Source organism: Trichomycterus rosablanca, chromosome 18 (assembly GCF_030014385.1).
Source record: "Trichomycterus rosablanca isolate fTriRos1 chromosome 18, fTriRos1.hap1, whole genome shotgun sequence".
Taxonomy (NCBI): Eukaryota; Metazoa; Chordata; class Actinopteri; order Siluriformes; family Trichomycteridae; genus Trichomycterus; species Trichomycterus rosablanca.
The window spans coordinates 4,688,038-4,713,998 of NC_086005.1; positions in this window are offsets into that span (position 1 = coordinate 4,688,038).

Below are 25,961 nucleotides of genomic sequence, written 5' to 3' on the forward strand. Positions count from 1 at the left end.
AATCATGGAACAAATGTAACCAAGCGCTTATGAAAACTCATGGTTATTCAGAATTGCTTCAGTTTGGCCTCATTAAAGGTCTTTTGAACTGTTTAAAGTCCTGCCACAGCATCTTAGTGGGGTTGTAGTTAGATCAGTTTAAATTTTTTGTTATTTTTCTTTGGAGTCATTCAGAGGAAGACTTGTACTTGTGCTCTGGATCGTTGTCTTCCTGCCTGACCCAATTGTACTGTACATTAGCTGCAGATCACAGACTAATAACCTGATGCTATATAACCTTTAGGATTTTCTCTTTTTTTCTATTTTATTTATGCATTTTCTCCCATCTTTTCTCCCAATTTAGCATACTCAATTTGTCTTCCGCTGCTGGTGGATCCCTGATTGCAGTCGAGGTGGGTATACTGCTGCTCACGCCTCCTCCGACCCGCATGCAGCCCTTAACGGAACCCTTTTTCATCCATGCATTCTGCACAGGCGCCTCTATCTGCTAATCAGGGTCCTTACACAGCGTTTGAAGACCCCACCCACATAGTCCGGTCATCCCGCCCTAGCAGAAACGTGTCTGCTGCAGGCACTGCCAATTATGCCTGCTAGATGGCGCCCAGCTGACAGGAGGCAATGTCGAGTTTCGAACCGAGGAGTTTTAGAATCTCGGCGCTGGTGTGCTAGCGGAATGTCCCGCTGCGCCAACCTTCAGGATTTTCTGATACTGAATACGATTCATGGTTCTGTCAGTTATGGCAAGTCACCCAAGTCCTAATGCAGCATTTTTACTCATTATTAAGTGGAAACAAGACACAGATGCTTGTGACATTTTGGTATTTCAGTCACTTGGCCTTTGTAGTCAAAAGATCTTAATCATTCCAGTAACAACACCAAATTAATAAGTCAAAAGCAGCAGGTGAAAAAGAGGCAGTGGATGACTTTACATGTATCAGCGTAAGCCTATGCCGGGTTGGTAGCTCCTGTGTGACTTATGGGTGGTAACTGTCACTATGAGCATTGTAAGAAAATGGTGAAAATGGGGTAATAAAGACCCACAGGGTGTTTTATACTAAGCAGAGCCAGCAGCTCCACTTCGTGGAGAAACTTACAGCTAACTGTGAGTATATAAGTGAGTCTAAGTTAAAAGCCAAGTTCAATCAAGTTCATAAGGTGCTTTGCATTTAAAAAAGGGTGAATTCTAAATGAGAGACCTTCTTGTTGTGGTCCATATGGAATTAAAATAAACTGGCTGGGAGCGGATCATCTGTAATGTTTTGGCCTGAACCACAGTAATGTGTCTTAATACTATTTAAACCATTTCTCATGTGCTTCGGGCTGGCCACGGTGGAATGCTCTGTTATAAATTGGCTAAACCTCAGAACCTGAACACATCTGTGCTGGCAGGCCTGTTTAGAAATCGGACTGTGCTCTTTCAAACCTTTATTTTCTCCATTGCCAAGGCCATGTTTTGGACTCAGACATCAGATTCCATATTTGGCAGATCACCACGTTGCTTTTAGAGCGTTTCCTCTGCTTCGCGATGAAGCTCTGGGATTTGGCGAGCGGCAGGTGAGGAGGCTGGTTATTGCTATCGCCGAACTAGAGCCGGAGCAGAACAGGTTCATGGCACGTAAAATCAGTTTCCCACTATGGCATTGTTTACTCGGCCTGCAGTGGGGAGTCTGGAAGCATTTGCCGGCTTTGCTTGCTGGGAAATATCAGGCGATTTCTTTTCCGACTGTGTTGATACGGGCTCTGAGGAGAGCTGGTCTGTGCCTGAGAAACAAGCTCCTCTGGGTTTCAGATTCTGGCTGCGCTGCAAGAAGAATAAACACAAGGACGGGCTCGGCCCACAGCGGACCGAGAGCTTAGACGTCACACAACAACCACTTACACGTGTAATGCAATATGTATGAGAGTTTTATATCATCTTTTATCTGTACCACAGTCACAAAAATACGCATGCATTCATTTCTCATATTTGGACACATTTTATAAAGAAACAGCCTAAAGTTTTTAATATAGATTAAAAACAGTCATCTTGTTGAAATGTAACCATGACAACAAGCATAAATACTGGATCAGGCCCTGCACATCATTTTACACCTCACTAATTGCTCTTGCTTTTTGAAAGAAACATAAATTACGTGGACTTTACGTGTTTAGAGAGTACAATATTCTGAATAAAAGTCACAAATCTCAAATTTAAGTTCTTTTATAAATTTATTGTGGGTTTAAAACCAGAGCCGCTTATTATTAACTTGTCACAGTGTCAACTGAGTTCCAGCAGCTTCAGCAAGATTAATGATTAAGGCAGCCCTCTTGTTTTGGTCAATCTTTGGTCAATTATATCTGACCATCCAGGCAATTTTTTTGTAACCATAAGATGCTGAAATAGGCAACAACCTAAATAACATTTAGTCAATGTGACAAAGTGACAAGTGTAAAAGCAAAAGTTGGGTTATGGTCACTAAATGTACACGCACAGACTGCAACTATAAGGTGGGTGTAGCTTATATACATAACAGAGGTGAACTTAATGAAGTGGTTAGTGCTCACCTCCATCCAGATTTTAAAGTGTTGATTGTGGGTCATGAAATATTTTGGTCAGATGAGCCAAATATAATTTTTGGCTTGAGCTTCTGTCCTCTCATAAGTTTAACCATCCAAATGCAGGCCATATTTACTATTTCCTAAATGTTATTATTTCAAACATAAGGTTATGCAGCAATATCAGCAACCACTTCTGTCTAAACCAAGTTTTAAAAAAGTGTTTTGTTTTTAATATAAAAGCCAAATTAGTGATTGATTCCTAACTAACACACCATATAGCAAAAGGTTTGTAGATTTCTGGACATTTCAAATATATGTGCTTTACTATGGAGTTTCCCACCTTGCTGCTTTAACAGCCTTTACTGTCCTGTTTATGGGACAGTTGTAGCCTAGTGTTGAGAGCTTTGGGCTATCAATCAAAAAGTTGTGGAGCTGAATCCCGGCTCAGCCAAGCAGCCACTGTTGGGTCCTTTACTGAGCTGGGACATACGGGGAAAACATTTCATTGTACTGTACACAAGTAACTGTATATATGACAAACAAAGCCATTCTGTTTTATTCTTTCCTGGGAAAGATGTGGAAATTTGTGCACATTCAATTCACAAAGAACATTTGTAAGGTCAAGCTCTGAATGATGGATGAAAAGGCTTGGCTCGCAGTTGATGTTTTTATCTGGAAGGTGTTAATTTATCTGGAAGGTGTTCAGTACTGTTTAAGGTCAAGATTTTCTCTACACCAGACTCAAGTCAAACCATGTGTTTCTGGACCTTGCTTTGTCCACAGAGACAAAGTCAAAAACAGAAAACGGAACAGAAAACTTTCCCCAAATTGTTTACACAATTGTTTTTAATATAGGTTTAAATCTTACTAGCTTAGAAATGTTGTGTAGTTGTCTTACATCTTCACTGTAATCGTTACTGCTCAAAAATAAAACCCTTCTGCTAAATGACCACTATTTTATGATACAATGGCTGTGTGTGATAATGTGTGTGTGTTGGGTGGTGCAATCTGCTGTATCTTATATTCTAACCACTAGAACTACGTATAATTCAAAGATGCACTCAGGTCTGATTCCCCTTCCCGTTTATTAGGGTGAATTTTGGTTTGTTTGGCACTCCTGAATGAGAAGGAACTAATAAACAGGTCAAAGGTTACTGTATTATTGAGAATGGGGCAATTAGGACTGCTTAAACACTCACTCTGCCACACGATTGGAGGTACAACAGATGTAAAATGGCAGTCACCTTGGAGGCAGACTTGTTCCCCATGACCTATTACTCAAATGTGTTTGCTCTGTAAGCCACCATTACCCTGACTATGATCCCAGCACGCACCTAATGGCTGAAATTCACTGCAAGTGAAAAGAATTGATTGCACGTGAACACGGCTAGTGTGCATTTCCTGCATATGACTCGGACCAGAGTGTTTCTCTAGTATAGCGTGGTTGTTTCCACCAGCCCTGGACTGGCGAGGGGATGGAGAAGGGGACAGGGTTAATACAGACTGCTGGAGAAATGCAATCTCAGCAGACTAGTGCCATAATTGCCAACATAAACCAGACTTGGCGCAGGATCTGCAGTTTAAGTTCTGGTATTAATAAGAAACAAGCAGGAATTTGGACCTGAAGACAAATGCTGGAGAAAGCTTTGCCAGAGCAATTTCTGTGTTCCAGAGTTTTTCAATTACAACTGCACACAGAGCACACTGGAGCCATTGAACTGAAAATTCTGTTGCCATTGGTCTGCGCTATATATATGCAAATATAACCTCTGATGGCTGATCGGTGGTGCCTGTACAATAAAAATGTATGTAAGTCACTTTGGATAAGAGTGTCTGCTAAATGCTGAAAATGTAAAAATGTCTAAATGTAGTAAATAAAAAAATAAAAAAATTTAAATTTTTGTATTTAAAAAGAAGCAAGAAGGTCCTGGGTTTGATTCCCAGGCGGGGCGGTCCGGGTCCTTTCTGTGTGGAGTTTGCATGTTCTCTCTGTGTCTGCGTGGGTTTCTTCCGAGAGCTTTGGTTTCCTCCCACAGTCCAAAAACATGCAGTCAGGTTAATTGGAGACACTGAATTGCCCTATAGGTAAATGGGTGTGTGTGTGTCTGCCCTGCGATGGACTGGCACCCTGTCCTGGGTGTTACTGTGTGCCTTGCGCCCATTGAAAAGCTTGGATAGGCTCCAGCACTCCCCTCGACCCTGATTGGATAAGCGGTTAAGAACGTGAGTGAGTGAGTATTTAAAAAGACCAAACCTAATGGGCAAACAATAGTATTATTACACTACATTGTTTAAGTTTTATTTCTGTTGTGGTGTTTTTATATTTATTTTAAGCTGACTGTATATCCCATCGCTGCCCGACCTTGTTTATGTTCATATTTTTGAACGTATTTCTGTTTTCAGTGTCTCCAGTGTCTAAACCCGGACCAGAACCATCATCCCCCACCACTATCATCTTATAGTTTCCTTAAGGTCGTCCACATTAACATAATTGCTTTATTTTTGACAAATTTGAGTTTCCAGGAAGCAGCTGAGGTCAGCGCAGCATCTGTTGCTACTTACGTTGTAGATGCGAGTGCTGCTTTGTGTGTTGCCATGGCAAACAAGAAAGTTGCAATCAGATTTAAAAGGCAGCATCTTCAAAGGCCTCCCAAAACATAAGTGTACGTTAGTTCTCAGACTGTGGGGTTAAACCGTGTACCTCTTTAACGTTAGGGTGGACTTTTTTTCATCTATTTGTGTGCCAAATATCCTGCATGACATGAATAATAGCTGTGAGAATCAACACACGTTATCTGGCCAAATAATAATAGCACATATCTGGCTTCATATAACAATCATAGACTTCAAAGAAAACTGATCATGTTTACCAGGTCAAAAAAACGCAACACTCAAGAGCCACTGAGAACATGGCCAAGTTTGTTTTTTGGGGGATGAAGACATATGAGACTGAGCATGGAGACATACAGTATAATAGTAACATTATAGGATTAATCATAAGGTTGACAATGCAAATTGAACAATACATTCACAACACTGTACAAACAATTAATTAAAACACAACTGAAGTAACCTAACCATCAAGACACTAGACAAATCGTTCATTCTTTGTCTCCGATTGCTAGAACATTAATTCAATCATTTTTACATTTACATTTTTAGCATTTAGCAGACGCTTTTATCCAAAGCAACTTACAGTACAATCTAAGCAATTGAGGGTTAAGGGCCTTGCTCAAGGGCCCAACAGCAACCTGGCAGTGGTGAGGTTTGAACCGGCAAACTTCTGATTACTGGACCAGCATCTTAACCACTAGGCTACAGCTATCATAAATAATTATTTATGTATATATTTATTATTATGAATCTTTTTTTTCCTGATCAGGACCACAGTGGGTCAGATGCCACCTCAAACACTTAGCACAAAGCAGGAATCCACCCTATAGAGGGTACCAGTTTATCGCAGGGCAACAAGCATTCACTCATTTGCTAACCTGTTCACAGCTAGTGCCAGTTTGCATCATGTTTTTGGAGGTTAGAACACATACAAGCTAAATATTAAGTCATCACAGACTCAAACAGAAGAATTAAAAAAGAAGACAAATAAAAACTACCCAGTTGCATATAATGGTGATATGGAATACAAATGTAAGATTATTATCATTTTATCTTGGATTAGTCTCTTAAGTGTCCTATAATGACTCATAATATAATTTTAACATTATAAAAGAACGATTAAACTGCTGAATGATATTGTGGAACAGCATGTGGTGTTGGTGCCACACAGCTTTAGGGTTATTTGCCATTTTATTATTCATGTTTCATAACTCTCCTCTTTACTAAACTGGCCCGAGATGTCAGTACATTCATGAGCTAGTGACTGAGGCAAGTCGTTACCTAGTGGTTAAGGTACTGGACTAGTAATAGTCGCTGGTTCAAGCCCCACCACTGCCAGGTTGCTGCTGTTGGGCCATTGAGCCACCTTTAACCCTCAATTGCTTAATTGTAACCGTAATGTAAGTCACTTTGGAAAAAGGTCTGCTAACTATGTACCTAATGAAAAGCAACATAATAAATATACATCTTTCAAGACCAAGTTCAGTCTTAATGTCGTGATACAAAATGATTGCCACGTCTGATCCTATAGCTTATTTTAACATGTAATATCATATCTGTTGAGTTTAGAAATACAAACTGCATAACACTGTGTTGTCCTCTCTCATAGCCAACCCAGGTTTTGGATCTCAGTTATGTTTCTTTGTGAAGATGTTAAATTAATTAATTAGAATGGTGTAGCACCATTCAGGGCCAACAGAAAAGCTCTGGTGTTCTGCCAAATTCTGCAGTGTAGTGACATATTGTACCTACATATTGTGACATCTATTGTATCTAGCAGCTTTTATAGCATCAGTGAGAGCTTTCTTTGTCCTGGTTTTTATAACCCAACCAATAAAACACTATTTAAAGCTCATTTTATTTGTAAAATGTGTCCAGATGTAATTTACCCCTAATAGTTGATTTAAAAACAGGATAAACACCAGTACCTCCAAATCAAGGCTCATTTTATATAGGATACAATAATGTATGATGCCCAACTGTTAGTCAAGTTAACAACTTAACACTCTGCTATGGGGACATCTGAAACACCTTTATCAGAAATGAACATGCACATCAATAATATTGCACATATTCAGGCTATTCAGTATTCGAATGGAGTCCAATAATTTAGCTTGATGTTAAACTCTAGCGATGCCGCTGCCTCCTAGTTCTTTGATCACGGCTCTTGAGCATGAGTACACATTTATGCACTTCCACTGAGGAAAGCCTTCTGGCCTCTGCCAATTCTGTCACCGAGGGAGCTTCCCGGCCCCAGAGATTGGTTTTGGCAGGCAAGCTCGTCTCGAGATCACACATCTGCTCTCCCCTCTTGGCCCGCGTCCCTCACTGTGTCCTGTTGACGGCTAATGAACCAATTAATCAATTTGACAGACACAGCATTGACTCACATGCTGACTTTGAACCTGCATTCGCGGATCAATAATTCGACCGCGAGCAACGGCTATCGCACAGGACCGACTCCTAGCTTTAAGTTCCATTACAAGTGTGTTCTGCTTGTGGTGAGAGGACCACCCTTACATCAGCTCTGCCCCAAAACCCAACCAGATGTGTAATGAGGCTGTCCGTGCCGGTAGTAGTAATTATTTTCACCTGTCTCGTGACTGACTGTGTGTAGATGCAAAGGCTTGCAGCCCCACCGCGGACCCGGACATCCTACAGAGACCCTTCTTGACTCGAATCTCATTTCCATGTGCTTATTGGCCCTGAGCTACACCTCTATTACAAGTCAAATCTGTCACTTTTTTTCCTGCTTCTTTCTTTCCTTTCCAAAGACTTTCCTTCTAATACATGAGCGCTCGTTCTCATTTCAATTGACATGAGGATTTCATTTCACTCCCACCTTTTCCAAGCACTCATGCACATGCTCAGACAGACACGCACTCGCTCCTGCATCTTCACCGTTGTTTTGAATTAGTGAAATAACTGCTGTCAAATGAAATCATCCTTTTTACCCGCCACCCACCGAGACTTTAAAAAGGACAAGTATGACAGGGTGATGCGTCAATCAAGCCATTTCCATGGTCGATCCCAAAGCGACTCTATTCATTGTCAGGCAGCGAGTCAAGGCCGGTGGGCTTGTACATCTTTGTTGTTTTACAAGCAGAAGAATTTCTTTCATATTTCCTCCGTGTCCGTCAACTCTGGGGCATTTCCCTGTGCTTTCCCTTCCTTGAAGTGAAAAAGTAAAACAGACAATAGACTCAGGTTCCCCTCTGTAACATCATGTGTCTCTGTTAATGTGTTTTGAAATCTATTTCAACTTAATATGTTCAAATCAATTAGTCGTAAAAAGTACAACATAATAGTAAAAATGTCAGACTGCTCATGTCAGATCCAGTGGAAGCAAATTATTATTGAGCATTTTAGAGAAATTGTCAAGAGGAATAGTCATGCAGTAAAATATTTATCTGATAAATTATCAGTATCATCAAGACTTTAACACCAACCTAGCGCTCAGAAATGTATTCAGTCACTAGCTTGCACCTAGGGACAAATTGTAATGGCCAATCCAATTACTGGCAAGGGTTTAGAAGATGAAAGAAAAGCAGAGTGCCTGAACACAGGCAAAACAGCAAATTTATTTTAGACAGTGACTGAAGGCAGTGTTTAAATGCTTCTCCCAAGGATCCTGGAGCTTGTGTGGCACCAAGACACCCTGCCTCCTAGTCCCTAATAATTCCCATTATTATCACAAACCACGTAATCCTGGTCATGGTCTCGGTGTGTTGTTGTGCCTACACTGGTTAAAATAAGAAACACTGGACAAGACACCAGTCTCTTATGACAGCCAGTCCAATTCCAACATGTGCTTAAGAAGGGAGAAGAAAATCAATCATTTATTCATCTTTGATAACCACTAAGGCACTGGGTGCAAGGAAAACCAAGGAGGTCTATGCAGACACAGGGAGAACATGTCAAATACTTGGGAGAGATAAATAATGACTTTTTATTTTCAGTTTTGGCATTATTCAACAGTTTTCTCTTCTGAAGGTTTACATAGCATTGTAAAATCTTTATACCGCTTAAAAAACAGGTTAAAATAGTTGCTATTACTGAATTGTTTCACATGTGGACTCAAACATAAACATGTTAAACAGTCTCTCTTGGATACTAATCCAAGATAATAAGGGATATTATTGGATAATAATCCAATAATAATAGGAGATATTATCCATCTTTGTTCAGCCAATCATGTGTCTGTGTTAGTTCCCGGCTGACTGATAGCTGAGCTGAGATCTCAGCACTGGTGGGTGGCGTATTTTACCACTGAATGCTCTTTTCAACTCAGTTCTTATCTTTGGACCATCTTTAGTGAAACCGATTAAAGATCAAACCCATGTTTGATCAAATTTTAGTACCAATTGTTGGTAAGCAGCACCTACTCTACCAACTGCGACAAATCTCACATTTATATAATTTATACAGATGTTGTTGTAAAACCTACAATGTACTTTTACAGCATTTAGCAGACACTCATATCTAGAGCAACTTATAGAAGAGCTTTCTCAGTAAATATTTATTTACTCTAGTATAAATAGATGCAAACAGCAAACTGCTAAAACCCTGTTAGAACAAATGTATTGGTAGAACAGACTTATTTTTGGATATACAGGAAGGGAGGGCATTCCTACCAAACACTGCCAAAACCAGGCATTGCCAAATCACAACCAACAGTTGTGAAGTTACCAGTCCATGACCTGCTTTTTCAACACTTTTTCCACTTAACCCCCCAGTGTTCCAGCCAATAATAAATATTTATGTTCTGTGACTCTCATACCAAACCAAAGAGATCCAGCCTTAGTCAAATAATCCAATGGTCACTTTCTAACAGCATCCCACCACAAACCCATCACAAGTAATGAAACATGTGTATGTAGATATTATGGTCAGTACAAAATGTCATTGTGCATCAGGACAGGCGTCGGCCTATATCCTCACAGCACTTGAACTTGAGGAAGCATGGTTGCTGTTTACCTAAGTGAGAGTCTCCTCTCTGGTCCACTCTCTCCTGCTGCCCTCCTGCCCTCTCAGAGGAGCGAAGACTCAAACAAGTCTCCTCCTCACTAAGGTTTCCTGTGAGAGACAATGGAGGGGCAGCACAGGGACCATCCTGCCCTCACGGGGCAGATTTATTGCTGAGGAAACCACGGCTGGTGTCAAAGTGAACAATGGAGGATCCACAGAGTGGTGATGTTAGTGGAAAAGATGCTTTCTTTAACAGTAACTTCCTGGAGTGCTGGTAAAGAGGCTAAGCACCAGCACACAGAAATGAGGGCATTCTTGGGATGTTAAGTGATTGTTCTGATGATAAAAGTCTTCATTTAAAAGCAAAATCTAACTCTGTAGAAACATTTACAGTTACAAAACCTTTTTGGGAGGTGGGGGGCAATATTTCCAATTTCAAGTGTTAAGTAAAGTAAGTGTAGTAATGTCAGAATTTATCTTTGGTACTACTTTGGTAACAGAACACTGGTGATTGCAGAAAGTGGGCAGAACAACCAAGCAAGGAAGTTTAATCTTGGACGTAATTAAGTGTTTCAACATAGCAAAGACCCAAAACACAACTCTACATTACAGCAACGTCCATGGTTCTGGAAAGGGTTGTTTAACAACGTTATGGTCAGGTTTCATTTACATTTTTACATTTAGCAGATGCTTTTTTTATCCAAAGTGACTTACTATTGTGACCGTATACAGTTCAAGCAATTAAGGGCCTTGCTCAAGGGCCCAACAGTGGTCCCCAGCAGATGTAGGGCTTGAACCAGCGACCTTTGGATTACTAGTCCTGTACCTTAACCACTAAGCTACCTATGCCCACATACTTTTGTCTATATATTTAATAAGTCCTTTAACGGTTATTTATAAATGTGTTATGAAGCTCTAATGAAGGAGCCTTACAAATAATGTTAGATTTATTTCTTGATGGAATTTAATCTATCCTAATGAAAACTAGTTGTTTATTTGCTATTATTGTTAAGATAAGACATCTTCATTGTCATTGCAGAGTGTACAACGAAATTGAGCAGCAATCCAACGGCGCTTACACATACAATAAGTGAACAAGAAGCAAAAAGTATATACATATACACAACACACACACATGTATGTATGCCCATTAAATATAAGGAATAAAGGCTACAAACTATAACTGTAAAAAAAAAAGACAACAGACAATAGTTGAAAAACCGCAGTGAGGTAGTAGTGGGGTATTGCACATGCCCTGAGTAGCTTAGATATTGCACTGAAAATATTGCCCACTTTAGAAGCAATAGTGCAGTCATAATAAATGAAATATAAATATGGACAGAGTAGAGTGGAAGTTGGAAGTGTTTAGTTACCATATGGCCCTGGGGTAAAAACTTTTTAATCTGTTTGTCCGGGATGTGATGTTACTATCACTTAATAAAAGAATAATAAAACTAGCTGCTTTTTAACTGCTTTTTAACTTGCCTTGGTATTCTTGTGTAACCCCTGGCCTTCTACCTGTCCAAAGCAGGTAAGCAACATGTGTACATTGTGTTCTCAATTGGACCTTTTTTCTATAATTTTCTTTGTGCTTCATTGTAATCATTGCTCTCGCTACACAAACAAAAATCAAACCAGCAGCTCATATTACTGCCATTCAGCCCAGCCGCCAACCCTGGGTGGGCAAAAGGTGACGTTAACACGTGAGGTGATGTCGATGTGTTAAGTTTTACCTCCCCTGGCCTTTTTTGTAGCACATTAACAAACCATTCATGGCTTCAAAAGTGGCGTAAATACGGTGTTTAGCGTCGTTAACACCTCACCATGCACCCCTGGCTCGTGCTGCTAATTGAAACTTTTTGTACACATGCAGTGTGTGTGTGTGTGTGTGTGTGTGTGTAGAGGGGATTTGTGGGGTGATTGGCAGACTCGAGTGGCCGTGTAATGAAATGGCTCCGGTGTTAATGAATAGAGCGCTGATTGCAGGATCCCCGAGCCACTGAAATTGCTGTGCGCTGCCGCTCTGCCGTGCAATTACCGGCGCCCGTCATGCATATTCATCAAGCTGATTTGCATATCGATCAGCAACTTCAGCTCGTGCAGAGCAGACTTTAAAAAAGACTTTGTTTAGAAGTCGAAGGTGTTTCTCCTGTGGTGGAGAGCATTTCTGAATCAGACTGCATTCTTACATGTTTACCTTCTGTCTCTCTCTCTCTCTCTCTCTCTCTCTCTCTCTCTCTCTCTCTCTCTGTATATATATATATATATATATATATATATATATATATATATATACATATATATATATATATATATATATACAGTATATATATATTTATATATATACTGATCAGTCATAACATTAAAACCACCTTTTTGTTTCTACACTCACTGTCCATTTTATCAGCTCCACTTACTATATTTTTTATCAGCTCCACTCACGGTCTTCAGCCGTGCAGCTTCTGTTCTGGACCTCACTGTCACCCCACTGCACCTCTCTGACCATCACTTTGTGTCCTTCTCTCTCTGTCTCCCAACTCTTCCTACCTCCAACCACACTTTCACCCTTACAACACGCCCCAATCTTCACTCTTTATCTTCCTCCCTGTTGATCTCCACCATCCTAACTTCACTACCTAACCCTGACATTCTTGCTACCCTTCCACTTAACTCTGCAACTAATACTCTACTTTCTTCTCTTTCAACATCCCTCGATCAGCTCTGTCCTCCTACCCTCAAACGAGGAAAACCTTCTCACCCTGCTCCTTGGCTTTCAGACGCATTGCGCAGCAACAGAAGAGAATTGAGGGCAGCTGAGAGAAAGTGGAGGAAATCTAAGCTTGGTGTTGATCTCCACTCCTACCACGATCTGCTGTCCAGGTTCTCATCTGATGTGACTGCTGCAAAAACATCTTTTTACAAAGCCAAGCTTGAACAATCTGCTGCTGACCCACGTAAGCTTCATGCTATCTTTTCCTCTCTTCTGAACCCTCCTCCTCCTCCCCCTTCTGCCTCTCTCACTGCTACTGACTTTGCAACATTCTTCCAGGACAAGATTGACAAAATCAATCAATCCTTGTCTCCGACTGACCCACTTTCAACTGACCCTCAACCCACCAACACACTCACCAGCTTCACCCCACTCACCATGGATGAGGTTACACAGCTCCTCTCATCCAGCAATCCCACTACATGCACACTTGACCCTATACCATCCACCATCCTCAAAGACCTCTCGCAGGACCTAATCCCCTTCATCACACCCATCATCAACAACTCCCTGACATCAGGTGTTGTCCCTACTGCTTTTAAGAAGGCTCAGGTCATTCCCCTTCTTAAGAAACCTACACTAGACACTACAGACATTAACAACTACAGACCTGTCTCACTCCTCTCTTTTCTATCCAAAATTCTTGAACGTGCTGTCTATAACCAACTATCTGCCTTTCTTACTCAGAATGACCTCCACGATCCGTACCAGTCTGGCTTCAAGGCAGCACATTCTACAGAAACAGCACTTGTAGCTGTTACTGAGAAGCTTCATGCAGCCAAAGCAGCCAAACTGTCATCTGTTCTTATTCTTCTTGACCTTTCTGCAGCCTTCGACACAGTGAATCATGGCATTCTCCTGACCACTCTCTCCAACCTTGGAGTAACAGGTTCAGCATGGCAATGGATGGCCTCCTACCTGGAAGGGCGCTCCTACCAAGTGTCATGGAGGGGATCCATATCTACCCCATGCACTCTCTCAACCGGTGTTCCTCAGGGCTCTGTACTTGGCCCACTTCTCTTCTCTATCTACACCCGCTCTCTGGGTAAGGTCATAGCCTCCCATGGCTTCTCCTACCACTCCTATGCAGATGACACTCAGCTTGTTCTGTCATTTCCTTCTTCAGACACGCAAGTCTCAGCTCGCATCTCAGCATGTCTGCGAGATATCTCACAATGGATGTCAGCTCATCATCTAAAACTTAATCCCAGCAAGACAGAGATGTTGCTCATTCCTGGAGATCTGTCTCCAACCCAGGACCTAGTCATTTCTCTGGATGACTTCCAGATTAGACCATCTGATAAGGTAAGAAGTCTTGGTGTTGTCCTGGATAAACAGCTGACCTTTTCTCCTTATATAGCCAACATGACGAGATCGTGCCGGTTCCTCCTGTACAACATCAGGAAGATTCGGCCATTTCTCTCCAGAGAAGCTACCCAGATTCTGGTGCAATCACTTGTAATCTCTCGGTTGGACTACTGCAACTCCCTCCTGGCAGGAGCTCCCATGGCCACTATTAAACCCTTACAGCTCATTCAAAATGCAGCTGCCCGTCTGGTCTTTAACCAACCTAAACACTGCCACATCACCCCACTGCTGCGTTCTCTTCACTGGCTTCCTGTAGCTGCACGCATTCAGTTTAAAACACTGACGCTCGCCTACAAAGCCAAAAATGGACCAGCCCCAAGCTACCTTCGGGGTCTAATCAAACCCCGCTCTGTACCACGCAACCTCCGAGCCTCTAGTCTAGCTCGACTTGAGCCTCCATCCAGGACTAAAGGAAGACAAGCATCAAGGCTCTTCTCTGTTCTAGCGCCCAAATTGTGGAACGAACTTCCTCTGTCTGTCCGAACAGCTGAGTCTCTTGCTGTCTTTAAAAAACGATTAAAAACCTTCATCACCTTTTTACTAAACACTTAGGCTGATTTGTACTTATTTACTAACACTTTATTCCAATCTTTTCCATTTAAAAAAAAAAAAAAAAAAAAAAAAAAAAAAAGGGCACTTTGGTTCTAACAGGTTTTAGCAGAGTTGTGTTCTTCGACTGTTGTCTATCTAAACTTAAGGAATGAAATGTTCACTGTGGAAGCACTTCTGTAAGTCGCTCTGGATAAGAGCGTCTGCTAAATGCTGAAAATGTAAATGTAAATGTACTATATAGAAGCACTTTGTAGTTTCACAATTACTGACTGTAGTCCATCTGTTTCTCTGCATGCTTTGTTAGCCCCCTTTCATGCTGTTCTTCAATGGTCAGGACCCCCACAGGACCACCACAGAGCAGGTATTATTTAGGTGGTGGATCATTCTCAGCACTGCAGTGACACTGACATGGTGGTGGTGTGTTAGTGTGTGTTGTGCTGGTATGAGTGGATCAGACACAGCAGCGCTGCAGGGGTTTTTAAATACCGTGTCCACTCACTGTCCACTCTATTAGACACTCCTACCTAGTTGGTCCACCTTGTAGATGTAAAGTCAGAGACGATCGCACATCTATTGCTGCTGTTTGAGTCGGTCATCTTCTAGACCTTCATCAGTGGTCACAGGGTGCTGCCCACGGGGCGCTGTTGGCTGGATATTTTAGGTTGGTGGACTATTCTCAGTCCAGCAGTGACAGTGAGGTGTTTAAAAACTCCATCAGCGCTGCTGTGTCTGATCCACTCATTCCAGCACAACACACACTAACACACCACCACCATGTCAGTGTGGTTTTAATGTTATGGCTGATCGGTGTATATACATACACTGTGCTGTGATGTATATTGTGTACTGTAAAGTCATAGGCCACCCTTAGATTTGTATCTTTACTAGCATACAAGCAGAAAATACAGAAAATGTGAATGCAGTATTAAAAACAAAGTATTTAGTGTGACCTCATCTCTCCTGTACTAGAGCAATAGATAGATAGACTTCTTCTTGACTAACACCTCTATAAATCACTTGATGCCTCTTTTATACTCTTGACACATGATTGAAGCTTCTTCCAACTGAGTTTGCACAGGTGCAACATGAGAGTGAGAGTGTTGTATGCAATTTGAGTGAGAACAAGTGAAATTGTGTTTAGATTTTAGCAGTTTAGAGTAATGTTGTTGATAAATGAGCTTGAAGTTTTCAGAATTGTGTGCACAGTTCCATTTCTGCGTGTATACAATGGTGAAGAATTAATACTATTCAAATAACAATGCTAGATAAAGACGTTACAATATATTATTAATACATTTTTTGTCTAGACCAAAAACAATAGCTCTACTTTTCAAGTAAACTCCTGAAACACTGAGTTTAAACGCTTTTCAAAACAACTAATGCATAATGGAGCTCATCTCCAAGCTCTAAGCTCTCCAAGAGCTTCTTCCATTTTCTCATTTTTGTCCCATCTCTCACTCGCTCAGTGCCTTTGCATTTACATGATATGTTCATTGAGTCATCACCTTAAAGAGCTCAGCTACGATGATTCAAATCAAGCAATTAAACACAGCCATTCATCCCATGATTACATTATTCTGCTTCCTCTCTGCAGCCCAGTTCTTTCTCACATCCATTCAGCAGCGTACGTTCACTACAAAACAAAGCCGTGTGCAGGAATATCACTAACAATGAACATTCACCAACAAAAGAGGAAAAAATAACTGCACTGCCAATAGATGATGTTTGTGCAATCAAGCCAAGCCGAATAAGTGGACTCGTAACAGTGGGTTTAGCTCTAACGTTAAAAGAATATGATTATAATTACTATTATATCCTCTACTTATCATTAGACTAGGTTTTGTGTTTCTGTTGTCACTCAGTCACTATCTCACTCCATTCAGCAAAGTGCTTTTTCCAAGATGTGCTTTATAGTCAAAACAATTTTAATATATTCAAAAGTGTTTTATTATTTAATATCTGAAAAAAGAATGTGCTGTTTTGTGTGTGTGTGAAATAATTAATGTAAAATTATTTTAGCAGATGTGCACTGCCCAGTTAAAGTTATTGTATTTGTTAATAAATTATTATAAAGCATTATTAAACTGATAAATTATTAATAATAATATTACATATACTGTGGTTCTGCATCTTTTATACTGTATAATCAACTTCCAGTGTACATTTACACACAATTTAACTTTATTCTGAAGATTTGTCAAAAAGTATTTCTACAAATAAACACCACAATTCAAAGACAAATAAATTATATTATTACTTAGCTATCATAATGCCCCTATCTTCATCACTGTGAGAATGATGTTCCTCAGATCTTACATACATTTTCTCTTCCTCCAAACAAAAGGCAATGTACAATAATATTATATTTATGTTTAATCGTACAATTGTTGTGATTTTTCTAAACTTGTGCGTTTGCTTTCTCCTATAGTAACATCTTGAAACAGGTGCCATTCACATGGAAGGTTTTATATGCAGCAATAATATCTAGAACTATTTATCTTTATCTAGAAGTTTTAGATATGCACATATTTAATGTGGGGTCTAAACATTGTTTAACTACAAAGTTAAAAGACATTGCATGTGTAAGAGGGCAGCTGTAGCCTAGTGGTTAAGGTACTGATCCAGTAATCAGAAGGTTGCCGGTTTAAGCCCCACCACTGCCAGGTTGCCACTGCTGGGCCCTTGAGCAAGGTCCTTAACCTTTAAGTGCTCAGACAATATACTGTCACAGTACTGTAAGTCGCTTTAAATAAAAGCATTTGCTAAATGCCTTAAATGTAAGAGTTGGAGATATTCACGGAATCCAGGAATCACTCAGCATAAGGCAGGAATAACCTGGACCCAAGTGCCCTTGGATAAATCATGTTTAATATAAAATTTCATTACTATATAACTATACACTATATAATTATAGTATAATATGATTGCATTGTAGAACTGTGTAATGCACTAAATGTTCAGTTAAACAGCATCTAAGGTTCAGCCACAGACAATTTAACTGGAAGACCAGAACTGAATGTAATAGTAGTACTAGTCAAATGTATTTGATTAAGAGAACATAGTAAACATTAATAAAATCACATAAAACACAAAATCTGACACAGAATCTAAATGTAACAGAGTAAATGTTGCATGTTTTTACCCACCCTGAAGAATATTAAAGCTTCGCCTCAGTTTTATGTTTTCCATTATCCTCTGACCTTTCAAATCCTTCAGGGCTGTTTTAGAGAAGCATTTAAAGGAATGATGTTTACTTCTTGTCCACCACAGAAATGCTAAAGATGCACTAGATAAAGCGCTTTAAGTGTTCATGTGTCTGCTCTCCTAGAACACTTTTTTTAATTAAACACAAAAATTTAACGTGCTTCAAACAATTCGTACAACAATATATAGTTTTCAATACAGACTAAACATACTTGAGAAGTACAGATGATGCTTTTCAATTTATGAATGAGCCATTGTTTGATGTGTTTTAAATGTAGTCAATCAACCAAGAAGCTCTCTGTCTGACATTTGCTTGTTTACATTTAATTAAAGTCATTAGGCTAATCTAGCTAACAAGTAATGAAAATATCTCAGCCTTGTTTACTTTGTTTGAAATTACATTAAAAAAATTACTTAAACAAACATTAAACAAATGCTTTTGTAACACGTCGGAAATTACGGTATAATTATTCATATAACTTTCAGCTTTCACGTTTAACTCAGGCTATTATACTGATGTTTATAAAGCCTAGAAATATTTTAAGTCAGATAAACATCTTACTGGGCGGCACGGTGGCTCAGTGGGTAGCACTGTCATCTCACAGCAATAAGGTCCTGGGTTTGATCCCCAGGCTGGGCAGTCCAGGTCCTTTCTGTGTGGCGTTTGCATGTTCTCCCCGTGTCTGCGTGGGTTTCCTCTGGGAGCTCCGGTTTCCTCCCACAGTATAAAAACATGCAGTCAAGTTAATTGGAGACACTGAATTGCCCTATAGGTGAATGAGTGTGTGTATGTGTGTGTGTCTGCCCTGCGATGGTGTTACTGTGTGCCTTGCACCCATTGAAAAGCTGGTATAGGCTCCAGCACCCCACTCCCTCCGCGACCCTAATTGGATAAGCGGTTAAGAAAGTGAGTGATTAAACGTTTTATTATTTTTAATTATAATGCCTGATTTGCAGTGGCCTCCCCTGATGCTTTTATTAAAACTTAGTTTGTGCCTCCCATCTGCCAACATCATTTGATTGATTCACTGGTTTGATTTTTGGATTAATCCCAATGAGCAAGCAACAACATGCACTCGGATCACATCAGTGCATCATACAAACAGTAAACATCAGACACCAAACATCGGTCGATAGCATTTGAGAAAAGTGCCAAAATGTATAGTTTTCCTCAGGGCTTTTTTTTAAATATAATCACACCCTGCTTTCTGTCTTCATGTGCAACGACAAGAGCAGAAAATCAGCCTACAGGAGCTAAATATCTTCACAGCTCCCACTGTTCCTCACAGTCTGACACACATGAAGGTTAATGAGCTTGGGATGTTCATTCTGAAGGCCCATGTTTTGGTCGAGCTGTTGTATAATCACTGTTATTAGGAGCTATATATACTCACCCAATCAAAGGCTTTCTTTTTCTTTAATTTTTAGGCTTGCTGCCTTTTGGCTTCTTCTCTAAGTTTTTCTTTCTGTCTCTGTGTTTAAGAACTGGGTTTGATGCAGGACTGTAATAGACCAAGAAGTCAAAGGGTTTAGAGAGACGGTCTGATAAACAGTGTCTATAACACAGGCTCTTATATAACAATAATCCTCTATTTTTAGTACAGATGTTCTTTTAAAATGTTAAAGTACATGCTTGGACTAAAACATCTTATTTTGGCAATTATGTTTCATTCTGAACCTAAATATGACACTTTATTTGGAGTTTTAGTTTAAAGTTTATATCAACTTGTAAGGGACGTGTGTGTCATGGCAGTCTTGAGACTGAAATGATATCTGCAATGTTTTATTTCTGTGACCGAATGATTACTCACTTACTCACTCACTTTCTTAACCGCTTATCCAATTAGGCTCGCGGTGGGGTGCTGGAGCCTTTCCCAGCTGTTTAATGGGCGCAAGGCGCACAGTAACACCCTGGACGGGGCGCCAGTCCATCACAGGACACACACACACATCTCAAATTAACCTGACTGCATGTTTTTGGACTGTGGGAGGAAACCCTCGCAGACACAGGGAGAACATGCAAACTCCACACAGAAAGGACCCGGACCGCCCATCTGGGGATCAAACCCAGGACCTTCTTGCTGTGAGACGACAGTGCTACCCACCGAGACACTGTGCCGCCCTCTACTCTTAACAGTAACAGCTTATTAAAACTGTACAATTTACTGCCTTTTAAGGAGATAAAATAAGTACTGAGCAGAAATAAGTTCAGCCTATTGGTTCGACCCTTCACAACAGTCCCAGTTTCTCATGTGGCTGCTTGCAAAATTTAATTGCCCACCCCTGACTTACAGACTGGAGGCAAGAATTGAATTAGGGACCATGGAGCTGTGAGGCACCAAAATACCAATCATGGTTGTTTCTACACGCTTAACAAAATAGACCAACTGTGTATAAGCTCTTCTGATTTTACTACTGACGTTTAGTCCTGGGTTAAGAAGCTAGATGGCGCCCAGCCGACCAGTGGCAACGCCGAGTTTCGAACCTAGAAGTTCAGAATCTTGGTGCTGGTGTGCTAGCGGAATATCCTGCTGCGCCACCTGGGCGCCTAAAATGGGCATTTTTGAATAAGTACACATTTTGAGCCTGCTATTGAAATGTGCTTTAGCGATATCCTAAGTGCATGTAGGTTTCATTGCAGAATGATTCAGAGAGCAGGATTCTTTACTGCCTTTCAGCTTTTTTTTTATACACACCCATCTAACGTCACTCGTTCCAAAGATGGAAAATCATGCCGAGTGGCGGGCTGAAAGACATTTACTCACCGGTCTCTGCACATGTGGTACCACAACCGGTGATGCGATCTCTTATTTACCACTTAAACATATTCATTCATATCCATTCAGCTTTTAAGTGCTGGACCTTTTGACACACATGAAAAACCTGCTTCTATTGGGAAAGGAAACACGAACCTCATTTTAAAAAATACTGAACAGTGTGGGGCAAGAAATGCAAATGCAGGTGCTGACCACAAGCGTAATACACATCTGTATGTACTTGCTCACAGTTTCAACACTAGTGATCCTTATCATTGATGCAATTGGGCTGGATTTGCAGACCTGATCCACTTTGGCCGAGTCCGCAAGCTGGCTGGGATAAAAAAAAAAAGACGTGTCATGGCCTGGACTTCCCCTCTGATAGGCACTGGGTATCAGCAGTCCTGTTCAACCAAGTGGTAACTCAGTGTGTTTTTAGAACACAAACAGTAAACAGCCTGGCAGCATCTGTATGAGGGGAGGGATGCAGGCACGGTGCCCGACACAGCTGCTCAAACAGGAAAGAATGACTTTAGATAAAAGAGAGAGCGATAAGGATAAATCGCATGTAACTGCTAAAGATTGGCAGTGAGCTGGAACGAGAGAAAGAGAAAGGCGTTTAAAAACAGAATGAGTGAGCCAGAGGGCAAACCATAAACATTTACACTATATGGCCAAAAGTATTTGGACACCTGACCATGAGCTTGTTGGACATTACATTAAAAAAAACAAATGGTATTAAATTAGAGTGACCTCTGTTTGATCTTTTCTCTTCTAAAAAGGCTCACAAGACTTTCAAGTACAGTATGTCTGTGGGAATTTGTGCCCATTCAGTCAAAAGAGCATTTGTATGGCAGGGCACTATGTTGGTCAAAAAGCTGTTCAGTGGAGGCTGAGGTCAGGGTTCCGTGCAGTCACTGGAGTTTCTTTAAACCAAACTTTTCTTCATGTCTTTATAGATCTTGCTTTACATTAATGGACACAGTCATGCTGGAACAGAAAATGGACTTTCCTAAACTGTTGCTGAAAAGTCGGATATTATAGCATATTGTTTCCTTTATTAAATGATTTATTACACCTGGAAGAAACCGATACGGACATAGGGAGAACATGCAAACTACACACGGATCCTGACTGTCCAGCCAGTTAATCGAAATGTGCCGTGCCACACATTATTATTATTATTATTATTATTATTATTATTATTATTATTATTACTGTTATTATTATTATTATTATTATTATTATTATTGTTACTGTTATTATTATTATTATTATTATCATTATTATCATTATCATTATTATTATTATTATTACTGTTATTATTATTATTATTATTATTATTATTATTATTGTTACTGTTATTATTATTATTATTATTATCATTATTATCAATATCATTATTATTACTGTTATTATTATTATTATTACTATTATATTATTATTACTGTTATTATTATTATTAATATTATTATTATCATTATCATTACTGTTATTATTATTATCATTATTACTATTATTATTATTACTGTTATTATTATTATAATTTGTATCATTATTATTATTATTATCATTATTATTATTACTGTTATTATTTTTATCATTATCATTATTATTACTGTTATTATTATTATCATTATTATTATTATTCCTGTTATTATTATTATTATTACTATTATTATTATTATTATTATTATTATTACTGTTATTATTATTATTGTTGTTGTTGTTATTATTAATTTTAGATTTCAAATTTGTTCTGTTTATTCTAATTTAGATTAATTGAGATTGTGACAGTTAAAACATAGTTGTACCACAACATAAACAGCAAAATCTCTCAAAATAGACACATTTCTATTGTTAAACCAGATTAATTGTTATAATCACCATCTATACTACCAATAATCTGACAAGGCCTTAATGTTTTGTCCTTTTGTCAATGTTAGGTTTAAAAAGCTTTTGTATTTTAGCACAAACAATATGACATGGGTTAGTTTAAGCTTATTTCTGTAAGGTATTGTTACTCAGGTTTGAGTATTGAGTACTCTATACTACAGCGTATGCATGCATGAGCTTATGGATTGCACACTGTCATTTCCTCAGCACTTTTGAATTCGAGCACGTGTTCAGAAGTGTGTAAATTGCACCAAATTAATCCAAAGCAGCAGTTCAATCAGAGCCAGGCTTTTCCAACAGGACTCGTTTATGTCTAAATTAAATATGACATGTTATGTAAATAATCAAAAAAGCTCACAATGTATCGATAGAGATCTGTGAGCCTTGAAGAGCAGGATTGTGGAGGAGGAGGAGGGTGGGACAGTTCGTATAGGTGACTGCAGGGGTGTGTTAAAGCTAATCTGACATGACAGAGGTCAGCCGGGGTCAAGTGGGGTCGCAGGCTGCATCCGGACATTGCACTCGCAGAACGGACCAACCATCAAATTCACTGAATTAATAAAATAAATGCACTGATCTGTCTTTACCCCAGTTGTTTTGTCATCTTTGGTTTTGTGGCCTGGGTGACAAATCTGAATTGCTTCGACTACATCTGGCTTTAGGTAAAATACAAATTCACGCTTAATTTTGCTTTAAGACAACACTAAATGTGCAGTAGGATGTAATGTGTAATATTTAGTTGTGTGCAAAGGTAAATTTCCCACAGTTACACTGAAAAATGCAACACATTTACATTAAGTATTTCATTTATTTAAGAGACACCCAAAAATGTCGATGCCGCTATTTGGAGCTATGTGGAGCTGGCACAACCGCTCTTTATAGCTCTTGACTTTTTAGTAATTAAGATTAAATTTGCTTTCATGTTTTAAATCTGTCCTGCTGCATAACCCAGTCCTGATGCAGCAAAGCACCAAAACATTCACATTCTCTTCGTCATGATTGACTGCTGGTAAAATGTTCACATTGCAGCCCTAGACATGGCTTTGTAACCCTTTATAGTTACATTTTTTTCCTCATCTCTTATTTAGCATAGTGTCCCTGTAGAAACTTTAAGTGACTGTTTGACTTTAAGTAGTTGGAAGTTTTGGAGTAATAATCAGTATGTTGCTGGTTGAAGCCCCACCACTGCCAAGTTGACCCTGTTGGCCTCCTGAGCAACGTCCATTAACCCTCAATTGCTTGATTGTTTTTAATCATAACTGTAAAATAATTCATAAGTCGCTTTGGATTAAAACACATCTGCTAAACACTACAAAATAATATAACTGGTTGATTAAGTAACCGAGGGAATAATTACTCACTTTTATTTATTATTTTTTTTAACAGTGAATTGGGTGTTGGATAACCAGTGGTTTCTTAAATAAGTGAAATGATGTTTTATAAAATGTGCTGTGTTAATCATTGTTATTATATTGTTTTATTAAGATGCACATTGCATTTGAACAATCAGTAAACTGTCAGTCTGCAAAATAAATGAAAATAAATCAAAAATGAATTAAATGTAAACTAAACCATTTGTTCATTTTTTTCTTACTTTATGTTAATAATTACTCCTCTGATTGGCAAAAAAATAACAAAATGCTTTCAGTTTAAATTGTTATTGTTATTTATGTTAACATGCACGAGTATGGTGCAGACGGATGATATCAAGAAAATAACCTGCAGAGCAAATTCACTACTGCCCCCTGCTGTCCCCCTCTACAAACTCTCACATTCACCATACTTGAATTCAGTGGTCCTCCAAGCCAAAGGACATTGTTTTGGAACATTTTAATAATTTTCTTACTCCTTTGTAGACAAATAAGAGATCCTCTTCCCATCGTGGCACCTCAAAGACCTGTTTAAAATCACATTATTATTTAGTTTTTGTTTTTTTTAAACCTCATTTCTAGCCCTAAATTGCCCCGTCCCACTTTTTTGAAATGTGATGCAGAACTGAAATGCAGAATAGATTTATATTAACATGTGAAATAAAGTTGACCAGACTAAATGTGATATATCTCGGGTTCATACTGTCTGCAATGAAATAAAAGTCAAAGTAATGTAAGAAACACTGCAGGGTTTTTTATTTTCATTTGCATTTTCCATACTGGGAATGTATGTAATGTCTCAACCTTTTATACTTTGGGTTGTAGTAAACTTTTTTCATTTATATTTGAAGCAAAAGTAAGGACCAGAATGGTAATGAATTACATTGTTAGCACAATAAACTACAATGTTTTGATATTAAAATAGTTTACCTGTATTAATAAATATAAACAGTCTGTATTTCAGTGCACATATAAGACAAACAAAATCCACATCCTTACTATTTAATACAATAAGATTAGTCTGTTTTAGCCCCTCAGAAAGATAAGGAGAGATTGACTCTGTGCGCACCATCTGTAAAACAATTCCTTTTCTTGGGGTGAAACTGTTGATTCAGAAGTGCTTCTGCTTCCTAACTGCTCAGATTGATCCCTGAAGTTTAATTGATTTGGTGTTATACTGTAGTGATTAAGTGTTGATTCATTTTTACTATTTACTATTGTGGTTAGTTGCAGGGCAAATAATCATAGTGGAGCAGAGCTGCATTATTCTGTCTGAGCCTCTGTGTGGCGCTCCTACACAAAAAAAAAAACCACGAGTCCAGGCCTGTAATGAGGAACTGGGTGAGAAAAGACGGAGAGACTTTTTTGTGGCGTTTTTGTACCTAAACAAACTGTTATATTGAAGCATAATGAACTAAACTACAGTTCAGAGCAGCTACTGTCATAAATCCCAAATAAATTGAAGAGCTGATTAACTTATAGTTCAGTAATTTAAACAGCTGTTGATTCAAACAGTTCAAATGCTAACAAAACGTTTCCTGCTCTTTTGCCAGGGTAAAAAACAACATAAAAAAGGTGTGTTAAAAATAGTAGTATTTTTTAAACTATGTCTACTTTATGTGTTCGTTACTTTTAACACGACTAGTTTGTTGATGTTTTTAACCCAGTAAACGTGTTTATAGTCAAAATGTTTTACAGTGTGACCTTTACTATGTTAAGCTCAGAAATTAGTACATATGAAGTACACTGATCAGTCATAACATTAAAACCACCTCCTTGTTTCTACACTCACTGTCGATTTTATCAGCTCCACTTACCATATAGAAGCACTTTGTAGTTCTACAATTACTGACTGTAGTCCATCTGCTTCTTTATATAACTTTTTAGCCTGTTTTCACCCTGTTCTTCAATGGTCAGGACCCCCAC